The following is a 16,102-nucleotide window of genomic DNA, read 5'->3' on the forward strand; positions in this document are numbered from 1 at the left end:
AAAAGCTCAGCTTCTTCCCTTTTTTCAATACTGCTCAAGATATTCATTACTGAACATGAAGCACATAAAATATCTGAGTATTGATTTCCTCACAGTGCTGATATTATCAGTTGTGCTCATTTCTCTCCAGTGTCATCTGTTTGCCCAATTCTGTTGGTCTTTTACTTGTGCTACTTAACAGCAAAAGCTGAGGATGTTTCTGCCTCCCAGTAATAGTTGGTAAACAGATGCTTTTCAAAGCAACAGCTGCACTTTCACAAAAAAACTTTAATTTTCTTTTACAATTTTACAATGAGATGAAGCAGCCGGAATGCTTTGGAGACAAAGCAGCTCATGAATAATTCACTTGACACCTTTATACTGAAGTATGGGTGTCTTCATTAAATAAAATTGCCTCCTGTCAAGGGCAGCGAGAGGGTCTGGAGTGGAAGGCAGTGTTGTTTCCATTTGAGACCCCAGAGAATGATGATTGACAGCAAGGTGGAATTTATTGTCAGTATAATTTTTTTAACTTTTTGTTTATTTTTTAATCTTTAAATAATTTCAATATAAAAATCACTTGAGTTCAGCACTCTGGAAAATAATGCAAAGTAAAAAAAAATTCAGCAGGTTTATAGATTACAAATGCTTGTGGCCAGTGAAAAAGAGCAGATTATGCCTATTTACACGTATGGCTAAAATTGCATATTGCAGCATACAAAGCGTTTTATCCATTTTTTAGCATGAGGTGGTGCTAGACACCCTCCTAAGTGCTCCTGAGGGGTGCCTGAGGTTCCCCCCAGAGCTGGCTCAGCAGGGCCAGTGTCCTGGGGTGGTTCTGCACCTTATCTATGGGTTGCAAGCACCTGCTGGAGCACAGTTTTGTTAGGATCAAGCCAGATCCTTGGCATTCTTCCCCCCACACACACACGTGAGGCAGAGGATAAGCTGCAGGCACTTAGCATCCTTGTGTTGTCTCACTGGCAGCATCATAAGAGATGCCACTTTGGTTAATTGCTGCAGAGCAGGAGTGCCAATCTGGCTCTGGATGTGGATGGAAGCATGGAGTCTTTCTCTGTTGGTGGAGAAGGCTGCAGGGGTCTGAAGCAAGGCTAGAGCTTGCAGCTCTCCTCCAAAATACCTGCCTGCTCAGATCCAGTAACTTCTCAGCTTTCAAGCAAGCCCCTAAACTCACACAGCATGTAAATGTTACTGTTGGCAGGTGTGAGGGAGCAGGCAGATGTCTTAATAAGGTACTAAACATTGAATTTAATAAATTGCACAGACAGAAAAGCTGGGACAGGGCTTACAGCAAAGATACTGAATTACCAGCAGAAGAGGCACAGGCCTTCAGTCAGAGTGTCTCAAGAGAGAGACATGTGGAGGAAGCCATATCAAGCCATATCATATTTAAAATGTTTTGGGGAGCTGCTCTAGAAATAACAGTGAACTACCCCCTTCCAACCAGGAAACCTGCAAACGAGACTGGAGTAAAACAGAGAGAGAATTTACAGGCTAGTTCTGCAGAGGGATTCCATGTGTCCACAACTACTACTACAGAATTAGGAATGTTTGTTCATGTTAGTGTATTCCTCACTAGAAAAGTTGAATGTACTAATGTAGAACAAAGCACTGTTATTCCACACATATTTGAGAATAATCTTGTGTCAGTAGAGTGCCCTGGGCAGAGGATGTAAAATCCATGTTAAGAAATACTTTCTGATTTCCAGTCACCCCTATGTAGAGAGCTTGACCACTAGAAGTACTGAGGATGTGTCCATACTGCAATCAGTGTGTGACTGCAGCCTGCAGAGACAATCCAGAGTGAACTTATGGGCAGGTGGTTTGGAGAAAGATGCTGCAGCATCTCAGGGTGGCCAGCACACCGAATGTTTACCTGAATTTTTAAATGGGCTTTGGGGCCTTTATTGACCTATGTGTATCATCTCCTATTGTCTCTTTAGCTAGTTCAAGCTACTTTCAGTACATCTACTTAGGTCATACCTCTGTCTTTGCCTTTGGGAAGAGATGCCATGAGATCTGTGACCTGACCATGATCTCACAGCTGGTGAAGGAAAGGTGAATACTCTGAGTATAGCATCAGTAAAAGTCTCCCACTAATGTTTTTTTCACATTTCCACCCTCAACTGTGTGTACTTGTGAATACTGCAAATAACTGCAGCCCTCTGACAAAACTACTGTATTAGAAGGATAAAGGTACTGTCTACCCCAGCTAGATACAAGAAGCAGAGCTGATCCTACTGGGAAGGTTTTGACCAGCTTTAATGAGAGCTCTTCTACTTGCAGGTACTTTTTGATGACAGTGCATCACTGCTATTTTGAGTCAGCCTGAGTTTGGTGCACTGTGAAGAATTCTGTTCTCAGTGATTCAGCTGCAGTGCTGTTAGCAGCATTAGCACGGACGGTGCTGCCAGCAGAAACCTCAGGAGCAAGGATAACTGGCATGATACTGAGAGCAATACAAAGCTGTTGACAAATACAGCTCTTAGTACCACTGACTGTGCTAAGCAAGGATGGAAAGCCTCCTGCAGCTTGCTTGGTACAAGCACAAGTGCAAAGTCATTCCTTGGGCTTTCAGATTGTCTGGCTGAACCAAGGAACACCATGGGAGGCTGCTGAGTGATGCTGTCTGGCTATGATCCCATGCTAAAAATACAGTGGAAGATAACTGCTGGTCTTTTCAGAGTTTTCCTCCTCAGTTTTCTGTGGCTTTTATGCTGGGCATAAACAATGCTGAATGGGAAACAGAGCACCTCATTTTTTCACTGAGCCTCCAAGCTTCTTTAGTCTGGTACTCTTTTTGCTCCTAGCTGCATTTCTGTGAAGATGTTTCATAGTCCTAGCATGCTAGCTATTACAATTTACAAAATTCTAGTGAGAACTTTACACATTCTTTTACCTCTCATTGAGGACAACTGACAATTTAAGAACAAAAACGTAACACCTGTTAAATTTTAGAATCAGTGAACTTCTAGCCTTTCATTCTTCATGCAGAATTTCTAATTCAGTATTTTGAAAGCTGCATTTCAAGGCAAAAATCAATATCTCCTTTTTCATATGGTGGAAAAGAGAAACTTTTCAGTAAAAATTATCTCCTGAGTGACTAATGGCCATACTTCTGGAACTGATGTAAGTGAGCATCATCTCTATTCTGAACACCCTTATCACCATTTCCAAGGGGTTTGTAAAGGATGACAAAAAGCTGTGGTACAGAAATTACTGGGATGGCAGATTAGAATTCCAAGGCTTGTGTGGTTTTTCATTTTAGAAGCAGTTGCAGTGATTTAAGAGGCTGCCAATCCTTACTCTCCTCACTGCCCACACCTGGTTACATTTTCCAAATCTCTTACAAGTAACATTTATGTGATTCTAAGCCAATATCATATGAAATCTAGCAGCTCAGGATCAACTGCCTCTTGCAGTAATTTGGGTTCTGTTACTAAACTACTAGATTTCACAGTAAAGTGGCTAAAGGATCATTTTGCTCTACTGATTCCAAAAGGGAGGACATTGAAAATGTGGCTGTGTTCACCTCTGCCAGGAGAACAACAAAGAGTTGGTCAATAACAATTTATATTTTTGCAGCTATTTCTTCACTGAATGTGTTTCCAAGACCTGAGCTACAATTCTGCAAAACCAAAGGGAATAAATGCAAAGTTAAACTCTGCAACTGATCACCAAGTTAGTTACAGCACAAACATTTTTTAAGTGCTGTGTAATTTTAGTGACTCCTAATTGCTTGCAAGCCACTTAGATAAATCTACTCAAATAAACCAAACCTTTCTAAGAATCATAAAAGAAAAACTACTCCCTTTGGCTCCACAGTCCTCATTATTTGGCCAGATGCATTTGCTGAGACAGAGCTCCACTAGACTGATTCAAGCCAGGATAACAAATCCCATATTCCAGATGAAAAAACATTTTCCATCAGGTTATCTTTCAGAGGTAAATCTCTTATATTGGCAATTCCTGTCTTGAGACTAAAATTTATTGCAATTTGAACTGAATACTCTTTATTTTCAGAGACAATGAATGCCAGTTTGAAAAAGTCAATAACGAGTAATAACTGAAAAAGTGTCAAACCCTAGTGTGCCTAATCTTAGGAGAAAATAATGAAATATAGATTTTAAAAGGTCTTTATCAAAATTTTTTCACATGCACTAAAAATGGAGACCTTGGATAAATGTATGAAAGGTTCCATTTTATTCTGCAGCTGACCTGACACAGCACATCTGTAGCCCTGAATGTATGCAGCAAGAAGAAACAGCTTGAAATATGTATTTGCAAGGCTTACATTAGTCATCATTAAAATGTTTCTGTACCCTGAGCGACCTGTTATTCTGAAAGAACTGAATTTGAATGCTTGGTTTGGGGGAGTTTCAGTTTTGACAATAAAAAGTTTAATTTCTTCATATAAGCTTTGCATTTTTATATAAGCTATGAGACACCCACCCACCATTTTCTTTGGGATATTAGGAGGAATACTGGTTAGAAAGCAGGAGTAGTAGCCTGGGGTCAAAGGCAGGTATCCAGGCATGTAAAAAGATGTTCAGTTGACTTCACTGCAGAGTGATAATTAGTTACACTCAAATGATGTCTCTTGAGGTAATGCACTTGAGAACAAATCTGGCATGCTGCTCAAAGTTCTCTGGGGCCATAGCCTTGGATCCTCAGCCAAGTATGCTCAGATGTATTGCAAGTTTCTTAACAGCAAAAGGTGGAAAAGCTTTTTTTGCCATTACAGTGTATAAAGCTGGGTAACAGAAATACTGGAATTGGTCTGGGTGGAAATCCACAACAGCACTGGAAGAACAACAGAGCAAAGCAGCAAAGCTTCAGCACAGTGGAAGAGCCATTCCTCTCCCTGTTATCTCAGTATTGAGACAGACCATAAGGTATGTAAAATGGAGAGGCAAACAGAACAGACAGCAATCTTATTGAATATTTATGGAGGATAAAATAAACAAGATTGTTCAGTGAAAATATTGTCTCATAGTAACAGTTAGTGCCTAGAGAGACCTGTCCAGACCCATTTGTTGTCACCCATAGAGAGGAACCCAAGAGATGTAGTGAGGACCTGAAAGCTATTTGCTGCTGCCTTCCATGGCATACAGGTGATCCTGGCAAAACTGGTCAGGCATGCACATGTCTTAGTGCTTGTAAGTATGTGGGCATGACAGAGTGAGTGGGTAAAATCTACTTACTTAGGGAATTGTAAATTAAAATCCTGTTCTACTCAGCTATGGTCTTGTGCTGTCTTTTGTTGCACTAACAACCTATTAGGACTATGTATCTCCAGTTATGTAATACTTTGCTGGGGACATGCTCTTGTCTTCAGCTGAATGGATGAGAATTCTCATTCTGTTCTCACAACACTTCCTTGAGAAATTTCTGGTTTGGGAAATTGTGGGCAAATGGAATTCTCCAATATATATACAGCAAGTCAAACTCTGTTAATGGTTTTGAAAGTGAAATTGGACAAGTTTGGATGGAGTATATAGCATGGTTGCTTATGCAAAGAAAGAGCTGGCTGTGGTGACTCTGTAACTTCCAAATCAATATCCTGAATTGATGTGGTCAGTGCAGATGCTATTATCATACAGCTGTGTAGAGCAAAATGGCCCAGAAATTCTCTCACAGTTCACCCTTCAGCAAACAAACAGGACATCACAAGAAACAGAATGTTTTAGTTATGAGAGTTGTGTTTTTTTCACATTCCTTTGCTTGTTCTTTCCATATCTGCTTTGTTTTGGGGAGAAAATGACAATTTTAGTGGAGAGCAATGTGCACATGCACACAAACCCAGATATTTCCTGCCATCAAAAAAGTCTAGAAATATAGCCAATAGCCCGCTTGCACAGAACTCCACAGCACTTGCTAGCGTAAAACTTAGTTAGACATGGCACAGATATATGGTGCTTCTAGCCCTCACTTACCCATGAGAAAATCAGTTTGCAGAATGCTGTAAGCCCTCTGCCTATTTCAGCATTACTCTATGCAATAAGCCAAGTGTTAGTTGCTATGCAATATATTCATTAATTTTCATGGAGTTTCTTATTTTGCTTTTCTCTTTGCTTGGCAGCAACACCTATGCTAAAAAAGGTTTGTTTTCTGTCCTCTTTTAACAGAAGATCTCTATGCTAGTAAGAGTTTCTGAACTGAACATGATCCTGTTAGCAGAAAGGGTCAAAGACCCATTGGTAGTCTGTGTTTTATGCTGTAAGATCACTTAGTAGGCATTATCAAGGTCCTGCTGCATTCTAAACACAAATAAATGAGAATCCTGAATAAAACTTTGACCTCCTGTATGGCACCAACTCCCAAACCAGCTCTGTTGCCCAACATTTGCAAGATTTCCGTGGCAACAGCTGATTTCTCACTTTCCTCTGAGACAGTAGCGACTTTGGCACTTCTTCAGGCTTCCTGTTAAGCTGCTGTTATCCCAGAAAAACGAAGGGCAAGCTGATGTCTGAAAAAAAACAGGCATTATGGCATGTTATTACATACTGTCTTACCCCTCTCAGAACAGGTCTTTACACAGACCTGATTTTGCATTGTTATGTGAACAACACATAAATGCCATTATCAGTTACTTAGAAAAATGCTACTTAAATACAATGCATTTCAAGGATTCTATTATATTAAAATAGCTCTATTGTCTTCATGGCACTTTTGTGTCTTAAGAATGAATTACAAGTGTTACCTGACTTTTGTAACATGGAGTTTAGTATTCTATTATCCCTTCTTAGGAGGTGGGTTCTGTGCTGTCAGTTTTGTCATTACCTTTTATTCCCCCTTGCTACTAAATGCCCATGTTGCTACTTATCTGTATTGTATTACAAAAGCCTTGTTAAATAAATGTGCCTGGGATTTGTGCTGAAAGGGGGAGAAATTTATTATCCTTAATTCTTGAAGCAGTTCAGTCCCAATGAAACTGGGATTCTTCTGTGTCCACACTCTCTGACCACCATCTCCTACATACTTAAGCCTTAAGAGACACAAATGCCTCACTACAGGAGAGGCTGTGGGTAGCTGTACCAGTCCAAGGAAAAGTCTGAGGGAAGAACCAGGTTTCACTTCCCTGGGGCCCTCCTTTTCCCTGTGGCTGATTGTGAGAATGTGCTACATTGCCCCTTAACAACCTGTGGTAAATTCTTCCCTTCCCCTTCTCTAAGTGTATGGAGACTGGGGAGTGTTTCCACATTTCACCCCACATCAATTTCTTGTGTTCCATGTTACCAGAATATTTCTCTTCTGAACTCTTCTGTGGGATCTGAAAGCATGCTAGGCCTTAATAAAACACATATAAGATCAACAGTATACTGCCCCTAGATATTTCCACTGCTGAGCCAAGTAAGTGGAGAGAAGAGACTGATGAATGACTCCATGGCCACACATGGGAAAGAGGGAAAAGTGTTTCCAAATGTTCTGTTAAAACCTGTAACATATTTTTTAAAACTCTCTCATTTCAAGTCAAAATCCCCTGAGACATAATTTCTGACCTTCAGTATCTTTAACTGTGTGTTTCCATATGTGCCACTGCCAAAATGCTGAGAAGGCATTTGAGATTTACCTTTAGTACATCATTTTAGCTTACAAGATGCTTACTGTGAATCCAGAAACTTTGATCTGAAATTGGTGCAATTTCACTGCAAATACTCAACAGCATATAATGCTACCTAAGCAAATGCCACTGAGGCATTACAGATGATCAGATACCAACATGTTTAAGAAATATATGCAAAGAGCACTTGAAAGTCTACCAAAAAGCTATATTCCTTTCAACAAAAAATATCAAAGAAACAAGGTACTTTATGTCTAACACTAGCAAATAGTACCACGAATAAAAGTGGATCTGTAGAGTAAAACAATTGTTTTTGAGGACCTTGACTCCATGCTAAATATATTTTATGGGGGTGTTAATGATTTTAGATTTTCTTTTGTCTGGTTCTGTACATCTGACCCCCCTCACTGGCAGATGGAAGATATTTGTGATTTAGTTTCTCTCAAGAAGGATTCAGTGAGCAGTGCTCTGTCTGCAGTGTAAACTGAAGTGCACTAAGTGAGGGCAATCACAAGATTTGCTTCCAAGTTCATTCCTGGTCCAAACTAAAATGTTAATATTAACCCCACAAGACTTGCAGTCAGGGTTCTAAAACAGCTCCTTTGAGAGGTAACCAAATTAAAAACAAAAAAACCCAACCTGGTTTTGTCTGAAAAGTTACCTAACCCTTTTTCTTACTTGCTTACGTCTTCCAGACACAGCTCTTCCCTAAGTATTCACAAAGCTACACAAAGTATCTCTTTCAAATTCAAATTTCAATTCTCTTTCTATATTTTCTTTGCTGCCAGGGAGGTTGCAACCATGAGAACTGCTTATTTTGCTCACCAGTAATTGCCACCTTGCACTGCCCTGTCTTCCTGTATGCAACTGTCTTGTTCTCAGAATCCAAGAGAAGGACTGATCTTCAGGTCAGTGACTGGCATCTCCCCCCAGTGTCTGCAGAGCTCTGACAGAATGAGGTGCTGCCCTGTGCCTGTGGCATGGAGATGTTGCAGCAACACATCACTAATAACAGAGCCATTCTGCCATCCAGCCTGCTGCATCTGTGTCACTCCTCCATCAAGAAATGAGGTTATTCACATCCTCCTTAACCTCCCATGTGCAGTGGTTTTTAAAGTAAGACAGAGCCAAAAATGACTTTTCACACAGCAATATGTTGTCATGTAATCTATACTTGTCTCCCTAAGCTTCAGCAAGAAAACAGGTCCTTCCTAAGAAACAGGGCAGAGATGTTATCTTAACAGTTATCACTGCTCTACTCTTCCCCCACTGCACCTCACAGCAGAGAATCATGGAAAAACAAACCAATAAAGCTAAACATTAGCATTCTGGGCATGGGGCTAGAAACCTGAGCTAGGACTAGCAGTCAGCAGTTCTGATTTCCTAAATTACTTTGGCCAAGTTGCTTAGGCCCTGTTTACATTAGATTTCCAGCTGTATGGAGTAATAGTTAAAATATGAAAGAGTAGATTTTTCTAAAGCCCCTAATGCTAGGGATTTCCTCAGTTGATGGATGCTTAGTCTCAGATACCTTTTAAAGAGGCTCTCTGCAGTATCTCAAATCACAAGATGCTTTTAAAACTCAGGTTTTATTTAATTTGATCCAGTTGTGCTGCCTCTCAGCAAAGCAGCAATTTTGTTAAACCCTTTTCCTTTAAAGAAACCTCTTTGAAAAATATTTTAAATGTGTGTCAAATAAGGTCTTAATGGTGTCCCATGACAATGTGAGTTCCTGTGCTCTTATTTGGCTCAGTTGTCTCCCACCAAAGTCCTAATTATATATCCCGCTTATACCAGTAACTAAATAGGAGTTTTAAAGCTTTCCTCCCATGTCAGCAAATGAAAGCGTGTGAATGGAGTTTTCACCTTCTGTCTCAGGTTCTACATCTGCAGAAGACAGACAAGTGGCACAGAGACAATACTTTTAGCTGGGTGGTTCACAGACCTGAACACTCCAGACTTGGCACTGAACCAGCACTAGAGTGCTACAGTTATTGACTTTCATGGCCCATGGTGTAGCCTCACAACTGGTGCAAACTAATCTGAAACCAGAGCCTGAATGAACCAACCCTGCTCTTGCCCATGGCCATGACCTCCCCTTGGTGCCAAGCTTAAAACCAGGAAGACATGCAATGAGTATCCTCAGCCTGATCATCTGGCTGAAAATCAACTCTGCAAAGAAACCAAAAGTCAGCTACCCTGGGGATCTGGTTCAGCTCCCCACTGACCTCGTGAATGTCAGCACTGGGCAGAGCAGAAGAGTGGTGAGCAAGAGAGGAGACCATAACAGTATTATGGTCTTACACTGGCTTAAACTGTTCATAAAAATATCCTCTGAAATGTTTAGCAAGATGGCTTTAGCAGCATTGAACTGGTCACAGGGAATATAAGAATGTGTTAAGTACTGGCACAGTGGGGCTGTGCCACTATCCCTGTTTCTCTCATTTCTGAACCTGCAGCTATATCAGCTGAGTCACCAGAGAGAAACCAGCAGAAACAATAGCAAAGTTTATTTGCTTGGGTAGCCACCAATTTTAGAAGTGACTGCAGAAATGCAAACAGGCACCAACCTGGTCTCAGCAGATGTGTCTGCCTGTTCCTTCTTCCCTTACATGATGCCCACACTGTGAGTCCACAGTTCCTCTGGCCCAAAGTAAAAAGCTGCACAGACGTCTGATGTGACACCTGTCCATTAATGCACACTCTGTGCAGGACTGTGGTTCTTGGTATTTCAAACCTTGGAAAGAAGGCAATATAAAAATCAAGATCTCTAGAGCTTCCAAAGACTGCATGTGAGGGTGTTCTGCCATAATGACTGAGTAAATCAAACAGCATAAGCAAAAATCTACATTACCACAAAAACAGGATCAGTGAGCTAAAACAGCTAGGCATGGTTCCTGTCTCAGTGGATTCACCTGTGAGATATCCCAAACCTTGAAGATAATGCCATTATTAATTGCTTCAAATCTCAAAAGAGTATGAGTTAAGAATACAGAGAGAAACCATATGGTGACCTCAGAGAAGCCTCTGAAAAAGAAGGGCAGGCAGCTCAGGTGGGGAGAGGCATTCCTGAAGATTAGAAGGCAAGAGCAGAGATCACTTTCCTTCACTGAATACTCACAGAGGCTTTTAAGCCCTAGAGTGGAAGCTGAAGAGGAAATGGATTATAATAAACAACTCCCTTTCACCTTCTTTGGCATGAAAGGCTGAGACTTTCCTGTGCTTCAGCACATCATTGAGAGCAGCAGTTTGCCTTGACTCCTTTCATATAACTGAAAACAGCCGTGTCTGGATTACAGTCTCCTCTGATTCCTGTGACCCAGACACAAACTTGGAACTCCCAATTCATGCTCCCCAAGTTCCTCCAAGATCACAAAGAGGGAGGCCAAGGCAACAAGCAACAAGGAACTCCACTAAGCCAATTGCTGGAAGCTTCAGAAGTCAGAATTCTCCTTCCATTTTATTAAAAATCTCCCTGATGGCATTAATTTGAGCATTTTTACTTCTGGGTAAATAGGTTGTTGTAAAAATTTGCGTATCTGCTACATCTATCAAAAAGCCAGAGTATTTTCTGCTGAGCAAAATATTCTCTGCCATTTCTTTTAATATCCCTACAGGTCTGCAATTCCACATATGGGCAATAACGTGTCCAGGCCAGAGGCTGCAGAGCTACAGCAGATTAAACAATGAAAACACATATTGGAAATATAAAGCATGCAAAACATCACATATTGCAGCACTGTTTCATAAGATGACATGTTAAAAACTACTATTCCCCTGCTCTTCTGCAATTCAAGCAGTTTCAGTACTCTGTGCAAAATTAATAAAAGTGTACTAAGCCAGTTATTTAAACATTGATATCTATTTCTCAAATAATCTACCTGCTATTCTACATGGAATTATTAAAAAAAAGTATAAAAAATGCTAAATAAATGTCACAGAGCACAGAAATAGCCCAGCAAGCCCAGTTGAGGGAATATTACCATGTCCATGCAAGCAACAAAAAAAGTGTTTAGCAGGGTTGGATTAGTCTTAGCTCAGTGCAGTGCTACTTTGGGAGGTGAAGGAGAGACTTGTTATATGAGAACAAGCTTGGTTTGTTTCTTACAGAATAAACATATTCCACTTCAAAGGTAAAACAATCTATATTCCTGAATACTGAAAGAGTCCACAAGACTGCTATAGGATTTCCTCTCATTTACAGCTTGAAATTCAATACAATCTACAGCAGTCAGCTGAAAGTGTGACAAACAGTACTAGTTACCCAAACCCTGCAGCTCATGAGTTCCCACTGCAGCATCCCAGTGGTGGGAGCAATGCCACCTAGAAGGTGCAAGACGAGTTTTTGTCCACAATGCTGGATATAATCCAGTGAGTCATGGTTTCCCCTAAGCACTGACATTGCCATAAATGCTCTTTATTCAATGCAAAGCAAGAGCTGCCAATTGCACATGGCTGTGCAGCACACAGATGCTGCACATCAGGATATAATACAGCCACAGATATTTAGAAGTGCTGTCAGAGTGCTGTCATTAGACAAATCCCAACCTGCATCACAGAGAACATGTCCAAGACACAGCTACAGCTCAACATCTTTTGTGACAGCAGGATATTGGTTAGGTGTGATTGATACTGGGGAGATGATAATTGCTGGGTAAATAAAAAGAAATATTGGATGAGCAGTGGGGAAAATAAACATGGTCACATTTCAAGAAATTCTGAGTGAATTAAAATGAAGTGTGCTTTTCTTATTAACATGTTTTAATAAAATTGTGCATTATTCCAAACAGGCTACTGTGACTATGCAATGACAGCAAATATGTTAGAGTACAATAACTGCTGAGGCTGCTATTTTACTTTTCCAATGGGCAATTTTGAGGTTTTTGTGCAAACTTGTTTTACCCTACACAATTTTCTGACTGAGATGGTCATTCACAGTAATACCTACACCTACTTGATGAGTTATGCTAAGAACATCCATCCCTTCTGCATGATGTTTAAGAGAAAGAAGCAACAGCAAGCCAGCTAATTCTTTGCAGAATAATATATCAGCATACCTGTCTTCAAGCTAAAATTAACATGTGAATATAATTCTTTATAAATATATCTGCAATTTGAGGCGTGATGCAGCACATACAATTGAGGATGCACAAGATGGTTTTTTACTGAAATGAAGATGCAATATTTGATTCTTAGGTTTGAAAGAAGTATAGCTTAATAAAAAAAAAAAAAGCTTATGATTCAAGTCTCTTTTTCACCTCAGAACTAATTTATGGTGCATTTTACACATCCTGCAAATGATGAACAACAGCCTTGCATAATTGCTTTCCTTACAAAGTGTGGGGATCAAAGGATACGTTTTAGATGTGTGGCCACCGATATGACCAGGCAAATAACCAACATAAGAGTTGATGATGTGCTGTCTTTGATAGATGTAGTGTTATAAATTGTCTCTTCCATGATAAATCTCAACAGGAGAAGAGCACTTTTTGGTGCAGAGATTTAAATGAAGAGAAAATATGGTTGTGTGCAAGTGTAATTGTTAATAAGGAGAAGAGAACTGTGCTGGTCACTTACCAACCATTTTGACATCTAGATGTAACAGGTTTTGTTCACTAAAGCTAGCAATAGTTCTGAAACCTATTACAATCCAACTTGATTTCTAGATCCTAAACAGAATGAACAAAAACTTGTGGGGGGTTGGAGAGCAATTCTTCACTTATAGTTCAGCCAAGTCCTACATGACACAATTGAAGAACAATTTTGTCCATCGTTTCTCAAAACCAATTCACATTTTCCCTATCATATTCCAGGTAAGCTGTGGCCACAAATACTGCTGTTTACAGCAAAATCACAAAGAGCATCATAGCCAAATGCTTATATGTGCTTCATCTGTCAAGGGGCCAAGCAATCACCCCTCTGGGAGAGCTAACAGAGGTCACTTGAAGCCAGGAAGCCTGACAGAGATTTCCTTTATCCATTGTCTGAAGTTTAAGTGATCAACGCTCTGTAACAACACACAGGCTCTGAAAGGTTCAGTCCTCACTCTGAAAACGTTTTAGGAAGGCCTCAGCACTTCCTAGGAGTAGACACATTCCTGGCAGCAAACACCAAAGCATGGAGTAAGCAGTGCCAAAGGGAAGCTGGTGCCACATCTGGCAGGACAAGGCCCTGTGTCTGTGTTAACTCGTGCACTCCTATGGAGCTGACTGCTGTACAGCTTCCTGCAATTCAACAGGGTTCTCTTTTTAAATAGGTAAGCCATGCACAGGTATAATTCCAGTCTGTGTGGGTTAAGGCAAAGATTAATCTATACTTATTTAACATCACCAAAAGATTTCTGGTTTTTAATACACTGGTCAGAAAAGCAATGGTTTATTAGGGAAAGTTTCCAGTTGGAGGAGCTGGCTGCCTTCCTCAATCTTATTCCCTGATTCCCATGCTGCAGCCTTTGGCTGCTGTTGAGAACCTCGGAGACTCCTGCCTTTGCTAGATATAAACATTTTCCAGAACTGGATTCCCTGTTTAAAAAACTGGTGTCCAGACCCTAGAAGGCTCAGTCCATGAAGAGGGTTCTCACAGAGGGGAAATTAAAATGAAATGCCAGCTATTATTTGACTGTTTCCCTCTCTCTCCTGCCACCATCTATACCTGAGTGCAGTGAGCTCCAGTTCAGAGTTGATTTCCTTCCCTTCTGGGACTCCATGCATATGAGCCTTGGTGATACAGGATTCATCTCTGTGAATTTAACACTGAAGCAAGGATTCATCTTAAGACTGTAATTTACAACATGGCAAGAAAACACATGCTATTTGGAGACAAAAAGTTCCTTTGAATCTTTAAGGGCATTTGGGAGAATCTAACCTGATTCTTAACTGCCTTTATTTCCATGATTGCTCTGGAAAGTGTTATTAGCTGCCAGAAAGATCTACCCTGGTTAAGGCAAGTGTTCATTTAAGTTGAATTGAAAGCAGTTAAATTAAATCATAGAATCATAGAATGGTTTGACCTTAAAGATCACGTGTTACAATGCCCCTGGCCAGGGCAGGGACGCCTTCCACTAGACCAAGTTGCTCAGAGCTCCATCCAGCTGGCCTTAAACAATCTTTTGTGCACTGACACCTGAAAGGAGAGATCATCAAGGCTGGGCAGGCACGGTGGTAAGGCTGTATGTTTGATTTGTACATGGCTGCTTCAACAAAGCCATGCCACTTGCCAGGGTATGAGACGAATCACTGACCCCATTAGGGAGCGATAGAATCTAAAACTCTGTAACAGTGACTGATCCTGTGTGTCTGACAGTTCAATGCCTTCCATGCCAAAGCTCCAACTAAAAATCGTTAAAACATACATTTCTTCTAGAAAATTAGGCAGTATTCAGCACCATTGATGAAAAAACAGTAACTATTCAGCTGTGGCCACTGTAACCATTTTTCCTTACAGATTTATTTACCTGGTCTAGTGGAGGGCACCCCTACCCAACAGGGCAGTTGGAATGAGCTGATCTTTAAGGTCCTTTCCAACAGAAACAAGTCTACGATTCAATAATTCTATCATTTCTAGTTGCGAAGGGGGATCAATATCCACGTTTCTAGTGCGATTTAGGCTCATTAGGTTAAGACTGACTTAATAGAGGCGTCCTCAGCGGCGCTGCTTTACCTACAGCCCCACCTCGCGGCCACAGCGCGGCACAGCGGCCTCCGCCTCGGCCCGGGTCCGCCTTCCCCTGGCTCCGCCTCGCCTTCCCCCGGCCTCCGCCTTTCCCCGGCCCAGCCTTCCTCAGGGCCCACCTTCCCCGGCCCCGCCTCCGTCTTCCCCGGCCCCTCCTCCGCCTTCCCCCGGCCCCACCTCCGCCTTCCCCCGGCCCCACCTCCGCCATTCCCCGGCTACGCCTTCCTCCGGCCCCTCCTCTGCCTTCCCCCGGCCCCTCGTCCACCTTCCCCGGCCCCGCCTCCGCCTTCCCCGGCCCCTCCTCCGCCTTCCCCCGGGCCCGCCTCCGCCATTCCCCGGCTACGCCTTCCCCCGGCCCCGCCTCCGCCTTCCTCCGGCTACGCCTCCGCCATCCCCCGGCTACGCCTTCCTCCGGCCCCTCCTCTGCCTTCCTCCGGCCCCTCGTCCGCCATCCCCCGGCCCCACCTCCGCCTTCCCCCCGGCCCAGCCCCTCCTCCGCCTTCCCCCGGGCCCTCCTCCGCCTTCCCCCGGGCCCGCCTCCGCCTTCTCCCGGGCCCTCCTCCCCCTTCCTCCGGCCTCACCTCCGCTTTCCCCAGGTCCTGCCTCCTCCTTCCCCCGGCCCCGCCTCCGCCTTCCCCGGCCTCTCCTCCGCCTTCCCCCAGGCCCAGCCCCTCCTCCGCCTTCCCCCGGCCCCTCCTCCGCCATCCCCCCGGCCCCTCCTCCGCCTTCCCCGGGCCCTCTCCTCCTTCCCCGGCCCTCCTCCGCCTTCCCCCGGGCCCGCCTCCGCCTTCTCCCGGGCCCTCCTCCCCTCCCCCGGCCCCTCCTCCGCCTTCCCCCGGGCCCTCCTCCTCCTTCCCCGGCCCCTCC

At 42.7% G+C, this 16,102-nt stretch overlaps 1 long non-coding RNA gene across 3 annotated transcripts; it reads right to left on the reverse strand.

Annotated features, from left to right (window-relative positions):
- Positions 1 to 1,228: 1,228 nt before the first annotated feature.
- Positions 1,229 to 15,872, reverse strand: LOC135445465 (uncharacterized). Of its 3 annotated transcripts, none has more exons than XR_010439532.1 (3): positions 15,817 to 15,872; positions 10,135 to 10,301; positions 1,229 to 6,469 (listed from the first exon to the last, which is right to left on the reverse strand). It is a non-coding gene; the product is annotated as an uncharacterized LOC135445465 (long non-coding RNA). The 3 variants fall into 3 exon arrangements; XR_010439528.1 differs by lacking the exon at positions 15,817 to 15,872 and adding an exon at positions 15,018 to 15,305; XR_010439529.1 differs by lacking the exon at positions 15,817 to 15,872 and adding an exon at positions 14,216 to 14,351.
- Between the last annotated feature and the right edge of the window lie 230 nt (positions 15,873 to 16,102).

Source organism: Zonotrichia leucophrys, chromosome 1, assembly GCF_028769735.1.
Source record: "Zonotrichia leucophrys gambelii isolate GWCS_2022_RI chromosome 1, RI_Zleu_2.0, whole genome shotgun sequence".
NCBI classification, from domain to species: Eukaryota; Metazoa; Chordata; class Aves; order Passeriformes; family Passerellidae; genus Zonotrichia; species Zonotrichia leucophrys.